Source organism: Lactuca serriola, chromosome 5 (assembly GCF_051521515.1).
Source record: "Lactuca serriola cultivar US96UC23 chromosome 5, Lser_US96UC23_V15, whole genome shotgun sequence".
Taxonomy (NCBI): Eukaryota; Viridiplantae; Streptophyta; class Magnoliopsida; order Asterales; family Asteraceae; genus Lactuca; species Lactuca serriola.
Genome location: NC_136412.1, coordinates 215,288,245 through 215,297,295, shown reverse-complemented (window position 1 = coordinate 215,297,295; position 9,051 = coordinate 215,288,245).

Sequence of the window (9,051 nt, the reverse complement as noted above, 5' to 3'; positions counted from 1 at the left end):
ATATATTAATTATTTATTTGAGGTGATTGTTGTGTTGATGTTTTATACAAGTTTTAAACTATATAAGTATTTTTATCTACAAATATGTTGGGTAGAACATGGGTAGATTGTGATGTGTGATAAAATAAAATTGATGAGAGGCCTCGATGTGTTTTGAGATCCAGTCATCTAGCGGAGTTTGGATGACGACCACGGACTTTCTAGACAGTCCAGTGGAAACATTAGCAAGTCCGCAACTTGTAAGTGTTAATGAACTAAGAGTGTTCATTCGTTGTACTCCATCCCCCTCATGGTTGCCTTTAGGACATGTATGGTTGAGGAAACCCCTTAGCAGTAATGTCCATCCCAATGATATTCTTTAGGCTAGGTCCCTTGTGATAAGTGTTTAGGGACATAAAGTGAGGATAACGGGAATGGGTAATCAGGGTTATTGTTGATTGATGAACTTAGTAAGTTTATTATTATTGTGGGTTGAAGACCCTATATGCTCACCAGGCTCCCAAGCCTGACCCACTCAGCTTTTTATGTTACAGGTAGTGGACCCCGAGCATAGTCGGAGGACAACGAGAGATTTTTCGATTATAGGCCAGTAGTTGTAAATAACTGTTGAAAGGATTATAATGTCTTGTTTATGCTTTTGATCTGTATCGGAACATGACATCCCGAGGTTTTGATATATATATGGAAAACATATACCTTCTTGATGAAGGATTTTGATAAACTTTTATCATATTTTGTTTGGGGACCAATTCCGCAACATATTTTAAAAAGATTTCTCTGATTTTATTTTAAAAAGCATAAATTAAATCGGTCTTTTCTGGCCGAGAAATTAGGGGATGTCACAGTTGGTATCAGAGCATTAGTTTAAGCGAACTAAGTAATTGTAGAATTTCTAGACTTGAACTTAGAATGCTAAGTGATGATTGTGAGATGAGTGTCTACCATATTTTAGACACGAGCACTAGTTTATTTTAGGGAAGATGCCTAATATGCACTTATGTGCTAAATGCTATGTGTTTGCCATGTGTGCCATTATTTATTCGGATCTATGGTCTGTTACCGACCGGATCTGGAAACCTTATGTGTGTAGGATTCTAAGCGTATGATTACGAGATTAGAACTAACATGTAAACGTTTCGAAGTGATAAGGGAATTGACATGTCTAACAAGGATAAAGACCTAAATTCGCCTTATTCGTTATATAGATTGTAATGGCCATAACTCGTAGTGGAGCTGCAAATGCAAACGGAAACAGGGATCAACAGCCTCAACCTCAAGTAGTTGAGCAAGTACCTGTTGTAGGAGCTGCACCTGAGCCAATGACGATGGTTGGGGTACAAGCAATGATGCAAATGATGTTAGATCGCCAAATGGAGGAGACAAGGCGATTACTACAACAACATAGGGAAGAGACTACGATGCCTGTTGAACAGCCCGTATTGAATGAAGGGCAATCAGTAGGAGGGAACTACAGTGGGACTCTTGGTCAAGCCAACCCACCGATAGTTAGAAAAAACAACCAGGATGGAGGAGTTGATGGACGCGGATGCAAATACAAAGATTTCATGGCATCTAAACCACCGTGTCTATCTGGAAGTCCGACACCGGTGGAAGTCATGAATTGGATCTCCGAAATGGAGACGATGTTTGAAAGTTGCGAGTGCAGCAACAAAAAAAAAGACCGCACTTGCGATTCCTCTGTTAAAGTCTGGTGTGTTGAGCTGGTGGAAGTTACTAGCTCATTCGTGCCCAAGGGTGAAGCTAGTAAGATGTCTTGGGAAGAATTTGTGGTACAACTGAAATTGCAGTACTGCTCTGAGCAGGATCTTCTGGAAATCAACAATGAGTTTCAGAATTTAAAGAAAGGAAAGATGAGCGTTACTGAATACGCTGCTAGTTTTATGGAAAAGATGAAGCTAGTTCCTCATCTAGTTCCAACTAAACTCTCTAAGGTCAAAAAGTTTTCCATCGGATTACCAGCGGACTTTGGTCCGATGGTTAAGCAAGCAACCACTTTGAAAGCCGCCATCTGGGCTGCTAAGAATGTCAAGGTTCAGATCAAAGAGAAGGGTCTGGAGAGGGCAGAAGTTGGTGAAAACAGAAAATTTGAAGGAACTTCGGGTTCCAACAAGAAAAGCAAATTTTCTAAGTCCAAGTAGTTTGGAGGAGGAGGAGGTGAAGTGAAATGGTGTGAGAAGTGCAAGAGAAAGCACTTTGGGAGATGTAGTGAGGAGGTGACTTGCTTCAAATATGGAAAGACTGGGCATTATGCCAACGTGTGTCCGTCCGACAAGAGGGTATGTTTTGAGTGCCATGAAGTAGGGCATGTTCTTAAAGACTGTCCAAAGAGGAAGGATGCCGAAAAGCCCAATCTACCACCAAAGCCGAAGGCGAGAGCCTTTCAGATGACACTTGAAGCGGCAAAAGAAGAAGTCGATGTCGCTTTAGGTACCTTTCTCGTAAACGAATTGCCTGCCCAAATTTTGTTTGATTCTGGAGCCAATTACTCCTTTATATCGCATGAATTTGGTAGAAAGCTAGCTTTGCCTGTAGATAGGCTAGTTAATGCCTTATTAGTCTAGATTGCTAGTGGCAAGTTTGTACCTATTAGCCATCGTATGAAAAACATCCTCATTGACTTGGATGGGAATAAGTTCCAAGAGGAATTATTGCCTATCGAGTTAAATGGATTCGACATAGTTTTAGGAATGGATTGGCTTAGCGCCAATGATGCAGAAATACTATGTAGAAAGAAGATAGTTAAAGTAAACCCGCCAGGGAAAGAGTCGTTTATGGTGTATGGAGACAAACGCAGAGTAAACTCTGGAATCATTTCCCTAATGAAAGCCAGAAAGTGTTTGGCCAAGGGATGTACAACATATCTAGCGTTCGTGATCGATGCCAAGATGGAAAAGAAGGAGGTGCAGAATATTCTGGTGGTGTGTGATTATTCGGAAGTCTTTCCCGAAGATCTTCCCGGATTGCCCCTGATCGACAAGTAGAAATTCGTATCGACTTGTTACCAGGAACGACGCCGATAGCGAAAGCACCTTATCGATTAGCGCCAACCGAAATGAAAGAACTTATGACACAAATTCAGGAGTTATTGGACAAAGGTTTCATTCGACCTAGTTCATCACCCTGGGGAGCCCCTGTTTTATTTGTAAAGAAGAAAGATGGAAGCATGAGAATGTGCATCGATTACAGAGAGCTGAACAAAGTGACGATAAAGAATAAGTACCCGTTGCAAAGGATCGATGACTTGTTCGACCAGTTGCAGGGTTCGAGCTATTTCTCAAAGATCTATCTTAGGTCGGGATACCATCCACTAAAGGTGAGAGAGCAGGATATCGAAAAGACTGCTTTTAGAACGAGATATGGACACTATGAATTTTTGGTTATGTCGTTCGGACTAACCAATGCCCCAGCAGCTTTCATGGATTTGATGAATAGGGTTTGTAAACCATTCTTAGATAAATCCGTGATAGTATTCATAGACAATATCTTGATTTATTCGAAAAGCAAGCATGAGCATGAAAAGCATCTACGTGAAGTGCTAGATGTCCTAAAAAAAGAGAAGTTGTATGCAAAGTTCTCCAAGTGTGAATTTTGGATTCAAGAAGTCCAATTTTTAGGTCTTATGGTTAACCAAGAAGGAATAATGGTTGACCCAGCAAAGATTGAAGCTGTAATGAAGTGGGAACAACCAAAAAGTCCTACGGAGATTCGAAGCTTTTTAGGATTAGCTGGATATTACCGAAGGTTTATCCAAGGCTTTTCTTCGATTGCTACTCCATTAACAACTTTGACCCACAAAGGAGCCACTTATGCTTGGAATGAGAAGCATAAGGAAGCCTTTGAGAAGTTGAAGAAGAGACTGTGTGAAGCACCGATTCTTTCGTTGCCCGAAGGAGTTGATGACTTCGCAGTTTATAGCGATGCATCTGGAGTTAGGTTAGGTTGTGTTCTAACCCAAAGGGATAAAGTGATAGCGTATGCATTGAGGAAATTGAAGGAACATGAAAAGAACTACCCCACTCATGATCTGGAGTTGGCAGCGGTAGTATTCGCCCTAAAGATATGGAGGCATTATCTTTATGGCACAAAGTGTAAACTTTTCATTGATCATAAGAGTCTCCAATATCTCTTTAATCAGAAGGAATTGAACATGAGGCAACGACGCTGGCTAGAGTTACTCAAGGACTACGACTGTGAGATACTTTACCACCCTGGTAAAGCAAATGTGGTTGCTGATGCTCTCAGTCGGAAGGTAAACCTTGAAAAGAAAAGGCCAAGAGCATTGAGAATTGAAGTTGTCTCGACAATTATGGAAAGTTTAAAGAAAGCTCAAGAGGAAGCTTTAGAAAAAAATGACCGAAAGGAAGAATGTTTGGGCAAAACGTTAGTGTTCGGCACAAACAACCAAGGGTTGAAGGTATTTCAAGATAGAATTTGGGTACCTAAGATAGGCGGAATAAGAGATCTTCTGATGGAAGAAGCTCATAAGACCATGTACTCAATTCATCCCGGCAGTACAAAAATGTATAGGGACCTAAAACCCTATTATTGGTGGCCGACGATGAAGCTCAATGTTGCTAATTATGTGGCCGAGTGTGTAACTTGTGCTACGGTTAAGGCACAACATCAGAAATCGTATGGGAGTTTAGAACCTTTACCCGTACCCATGGGTAAATGGGAAGACGTCACCATGGATTTTGTGACTAAACTGCCCAGAACAAGGAACGGTCATGACATGATTTGGGTGGTCGTTGATCGCTTCACTAAGAGTGCGCATTTCATAGTGGCCAAAGAGAAATGGTCTATGGATAAACTTGCGAATTCTTACGTGAAGGAATTGTGAGGCTTCACGGTGTTCCGTTAACGATTGTGTCCGATCGTGATAGCCGTTTTACTTCAAGGTTTTGGAGGAGTCTACAAGAGGAATTGGGTACCAAGTTGTGTTTGAGTACAGCTTACCATCCGCAAACCGATGGTCAGAGCGAGCGAACGATTCAAACATTGGAGGATATGCTGAGAGCATGTACCCTAGAATTCCAAGGTAACTGGGATGAACACTTACCTTTAGTAGAATTCTCCTATAATAATAGTTTCCACTCAAGCATTAAGATGGCACCTTTTCACGCTTTGTATGGGGAGAAGTGTCGAACGCCATCTTGTTGGCTGGAAGCTGGGGAAAAGCAGTTTATGGGACCTGAAATAATCCATGAGACTGCTGAAAAGTTGAAAGTGATAAGGGAAAGGATGTTAGCTGCTCAAGATCGACAAAAGAGTTATGCTGACAAGAAAAGACAACCGATATCCTTCGATGTTGGAGATTCGGTTTTACTTAAAGTCTCGCCGTGGAAGCGACTTATAAGATTTGGTAAGAGAGGGAAGTTGAGTCCAAGTTTTATTGGACCATTTAAAGTTCTTCAGAGAATCGGGAATCAAGCTTACAAGCTAGAGTAACCGAAAGAACTAGAGGGTATTCATAACACCTTTCATGTGTGTTATTTGAGAAAGTTCACAGGAGATGTGCCCGACATAATTCCGATTTCTGAGTTAAGGTTGGATGAAAACAAGAGGTTGATCGAGGAACCTGAGGCAATCGTTGACCGTAAGACTATGAAGTTACGACGCAAGATGGTCGATTTAGTGCTTGTGCGCTGGAAACATACGAATGGACCAAATCTCACTTGGGAAGCGGAGAGTGACATGATGAGTCGCTACCCGTAGTTGTTTGGTGATATGTGATTCCGGGGACGGAATCATCCTAAGGGGGAGAGAATTGTAACACTCGTGTTTCTAGCCTAGGCATTTATATTGAGTTAATAGTCTAGGTTAACCTTTGTAACTCATTTTGAAGAAATGAAAAGGAATTATGTGAATATTATGTGAATTATGTGTTTTATGCTTAATTATTAGGGCTTAATTAATTAAGAGTAAAAATAAGCATCAAAATTAAAGTGTGAGATAAGCCCAATATCTTTACATAAAGTTGTAGTGGTCGAAACAAGGATTAAGGGGATATAAAGAATACCCAAATCCGAGTTATAACGAAGAAGTTATGACCTGTCGAAGTTTCGCGACAAAACCGGCACGGTGCTGAATGTCGTAAAAAGTGAGTTTTTGATAAGCTAATTTTTAGCGTTAGTAATCTAAACGAAAGTCGTAGTATTCGTTAAACCAAGAAGTTCGATAAAAAGAACGCCCAAATCTGACTTCGTATGAGGAAGTTATGATTTTTCGAAGTTTCAGCGTAGCAGTAGACAGCTAAAAACTCGAATTTTAGATCGAGCGATTTTTAGTCGACACAACCTAAATGAGAATTGAATGTCTCGTCATTAGGAGCACAACGCTAAAAAGTCTGACGAAAACGGACGTCGGATGAAGAAGTTATGAATTTTTAACGGATTTCCTGTCCCGGTCTATTAAAAATAATAATATAAAATTTAAATTCAAAATTAGCCGACTAAGTGTAAACGGAAGGTGTAGATCGTAATTCTAGCTATGCGTGCATATAAAGAACGTCAAAAATGGAGCTCGTATGCAAAAGTTATGGATTTTAGAAGTTTTGGCGCGAAAACCGAGAAATTTCGCATAGTCACACTTTGCCACGTCACCCTCACTTAGAATGTGACACGTGTCCTGTTGAGTCACCAGGCTGCTGAGTCATCAGGCTGCTGAGTCACCGAAGCTACTTAGTCATGCGAAGCCACGTGTCCTCTTCTGTTTCGACCGAGGAGGAGGCCCAATCCGAAGTAGCCAGCTCCCCAGCCGAAGCTTCGCCCTTCTGTCGCGTGTGTCCTAGCCTCGCATAGCCTAACTCCGAGCCTCGCAGGTGCACCAGTAAGCCACGGTCCACTTAGAAGCCGCCAGCGAGCCCTCGCAGGTGCGAGCCATATACGAACCATGCGAGCCTTCGTAGCCATCAGATCAGAAGACTCCTGACCGTCCGATCAGAAGCTTCCCCCTATAAATAGAAGGTTGCGACCCTTCTCGGATATTTTTAAGAAATTGCCACTTTTAACCCCTAAACCCATATTTTCTTCATCTTAACATCCCGCAAAGCCCCGATATCGATTGTAAAGCCCAGAATACCCCACGAAGTGCCCGAGAAGCCCAAAAAATTTATCTTTTCGGTTTCGAAGCCCGACTTTTACAAAGCTCGGTTTCTTAATAAAACTCCCGGTTTTATTAGAAACGATCATTATAGGAAACGAATTGCTTCCCGATTATCATCAAATCAAGTGAGTGTATAGTCACTTTCATTTTACACATAGATATGAAGTATTTACCTTATAATACGTGCTATGTGTAAATATATTAATTATTTATTTGAGGTGATTGTTGTGTTGATGTTTTATACAAGTTTTAAATTGTATAAGTATTTTTATCTACAAATATGTTGGGTAGAACATGGGTAGATTGTGATGTGTGATAAAATAAAATTGATGAGAGGCCTCGATGTGTTTTGAGATCCAGTCATCTAGCGGAGTTTGGATGATGACCACGGACTTTCTAGACAGTCCAGTGGGAAACATTAGCAGGTCCGCAACCTATAGGTGTTAATGAACTAAGAGTGTTCATTCGTTGTACTCCATCCCCCTCATGGTTGCCTTTAGGACATGTGTGGTTGAGGAAACCCCTTAGCAGTAATGTCCATCCCAATGATATTCTTTAGGCTAGGTCCCTTGTGATAAGTGTTTAGGGACATAAAGTGAGGATAACGGGAATGGGTAATCAGGGTTATTGTTGATTGATGAACTTAGTAAGTTTATTATTATTGTGGGTTGAAGACCCTATATGCTCACCAGGCTCCCAAGCCTGACCGACTCAGCTTTTTATGTTACAGGTAGTGGACCCCGAGCATAGTCGGAGGACAACGAGAGATTTTTGGATTATAGACCAGTAGTTGTAAATAACTGTTGAAAGGCTTATAATGTCTTGTTTATGCTTTTGATCTGTATCAGAACATGACATCCCGAGGTTTTGATATATATATATATATATATATATATATATATATATATGGAAAACATATACCTTCTTGATGAAGGGTTTTGATAAACTTTTATCATATTTTGTTTGGGGACCAATTCCGCAACATCTTTTAAAAAGATTTCTCTAATTTTATTTTAAAAATCATAAATTAAATCGGTTTTTTCTGGCCGAGAAATTAGGGGATGTCACAGTTGATGAATACACTAATAACTTTACCGATAAGATGGAGTTTTCCTTGCCTATCGTCCCAGACGAGCTGACAAAGATGGACCGGTATGCGAAGGGACTCCCATGGGAGTATGAGGTGCGAGTACGTGTTATCTGGGCTGCCAAGTCTGTTGAGAACATGATTAAGGATAGAACCACCGACAAGGTAGAGGTTGGTGAGAAGAGAAAGTTTGAGGGAACATCTGGTTCCGGTAAGAAAACCAAATTTTCGAAATCTGATTCGAAAAAGTTTGGTGGAGGAAATGGAGGCGAAGCAAAGTGGTGTGATAAGTGTAAGAAAAAACACTTTGGGAAATGTAGTGAGGATGTAACCTGCTACAAGTGCGGAAAAACTGGGCATTTTGCCAATGAGTGTCCGAACAACAAAAGGATGTGTTTTGGTTGTAGTGAAGAGGGGCACATTTTGAAAGACGGTCCGAAGAAGAAGGAGGCAGCAAAGCCCAACATTCCACCAAAGCCGAAGGCGAAAGACTTCCAGATGACACTTGAGGCTGCGAAAGATGAAGCTGATGTCGCTTTAGGTACGTTTCTCGTAAACGAATTACCTGCTCAAACTTTGTTTGATTCTGGAGCCAACTACTCCTTTATTTCGCATGAGTTTGGTAGAAAACTAGCTTTGCCTGTTGATAGACTAGATAATGCTTTATTAGTCGAAGTTGCTAGTGGCAGGTTTGTACCTGTTAGCCATCGTATGAAAAACAACTTAATCGACCTTAATGGGAATAAGTTTCACGAGGAATTATTACCTATCAAACTTAATGGTTTCGACATCGTGCTGGGAATGGATTGGCTTAGCGCCAATGATGCCAAAATTTTATG